The sequence below is a fragment of the Schistocerca piceifrons genome, chromosome 10 (assembly GCF_021461385.2).
Source record: "Schistocerca piceifrons isolate TAMUIC-IGC-003096 chromosome 10, iqSchPice1.1, whole genome shotgun sequence".
Lineage (NCBI taxonomy): Eukaryota > Metazoa > Arthropoda > Insecta > Orthoptera > Acrididae > Schistocerca > Schistocerca piceifrons.
Genome location: NC_060147.1, coordinates 96,362,482 through 96,364,191, shown reverse-complemented (window position 1 = coordinate 96,364,191; position 1,710 = coordinate 96,362,482). Strand labels below are relative to the sequence as shown.

Genomic DNA, 1,710 nt, shown 5'->3' with positions numbered 1-1,710 from the left:
ATTTGCAATTTCGGTTTTGCATCGTGTTGCTGGTGTCACCCGAACAAATACTGCTCATCATATCTTTCTTGCGACGCGCATTGTCAACGGAAAACGTCTTTTTTTGCCGTTACTGACAAAATGATTCCTAATTTGGGATCTCTCTATCGAAGATGCACTCCGTCTTCAGGCCACAAGCGGCCCATCGGGGCCATCCGACCGCCGTGTCATCCTCAACTGAGGATGCGGATAGGAGGGGCGTGCGGTCAGCACACCGCTCTCCCGGCCGTTATGATGGTTTTCTTTGACCGAAGCCGCTACTATTCGGTCGAGTAGCTCCTCAATTGGCATCACGAGGCTGAGTGCACCCCGAAAAATGGCAACAGCGCATGGCGGCTCGGAGGGTCACCCATCCAGGTGCCTGCCACGGCCGACAGCGCTTAACTTCGGTGATCTGACGGGAACCGGTTTATCCACTGTGGCAAGGCCGTTGCCGCTCTATCGAAGGGGCACGTAAAATTCCGCTTAAAGATCCTACTTTTTAAAATGGAAAACAAACCGACTCTTTCCGTCTACACTGGGCGTCGCATGAAAGGCATGATGAGCATTTTTTGGTTGGGCTTACTCCAGCTACATACTGCAAAAATGAAACTGCGAATAGTTGGGCGAAGTATCGGAGAAAATGCGCCTGCTGTCTCTCAGGAACGATATGAGTGTGCATATTACATACGACAACGTTTACGATTAAAGCTACACACATAGGGGCACTGTATGCTTCACTCAAGAAGTTTTCAGTTCTCGGATATGTACCTAAGCGTGCCTATATCAATAATGTGGGATTTCAAATCATGTGCTGTGTCTCTAAAGAAAATAATTTTATACAAGTGGAGCAAAGCTACATTGACTTCTAAAGTTAGTTCTTTGGACATAATTTTACTTTCCGTACGAAATAAAAAGAAATAAATAATACTGTTTTGGACTAGCGTGTTTTCTTTGCCTTGCACTCTTTCTCATGTAATATAAGGAAACTATTATGTAAAAAAAATTACTTTATCACTTGTTACAGTCTCAGATAGTAGCCGCCACGGTAACTCAGCGTGTTCGGTGAGAGGATTAGCTACCCGCTGTAAAAAAAAAAAAAATAAAAAATAAAAAGTAAAATAAAAAAACTGAGTTAATGGGTCAACGACGAACTTAAACGGGTGTCTTACGACGTCCGACACGAGCAGATGCAACGAACGAAAACGAACAAAACGAGATTTGCCGGCACGGTAGCTCAGCGTGTTCGGTCAGAGAGCGGCGGGCCTCTGCAATAAAAAAAAAAACTGAGTGAAAAGGTCAACAACGAACTTCAGCAGATGTCATGTGACGTCCGCTACGACAAAATACAACGAACCATAACGAACAAAATGCAAAAATAAATAAAGAAATAAAAAGGAGTGGCTGCCGTTGCTGCCTCTGGATCACGGGATCCCGGGTTCGATTCCCGGTGGGATTGGGGATTTTCTCTGCCCAGGGCCTGGGTGTTTGTGTTATCATCATCATTCGTGACAGTGGCTAGATTAGACTGAAAAAAAAAAATTGGACTGCGTAAAAATTTGGACATTGTACGGGAGCTGATGACCGCGTAGTTTAGCGCCTCACAAACCAAACATCATCACATAGCAGCTTCGTATCGAATTGGCTGTCTTTCCGTTATTGGTCATAGCTACTATGATGCTCCGAAATTGT

At 44.7% G+C, this 1,710-nt stretch overlaps 1 pseudogene; it reads right to left on the bottom strand.

The window, feature by feature from the left end:
* Positions 1–356: 356 nt before the first annotated feature.
* LOC124719188 lies at positions 357–474 on the bottom strand (annotated as a pseudogene).
* Between the last annotated feature and the right edge of the window lie 1,236 nt (positions 475–1,710).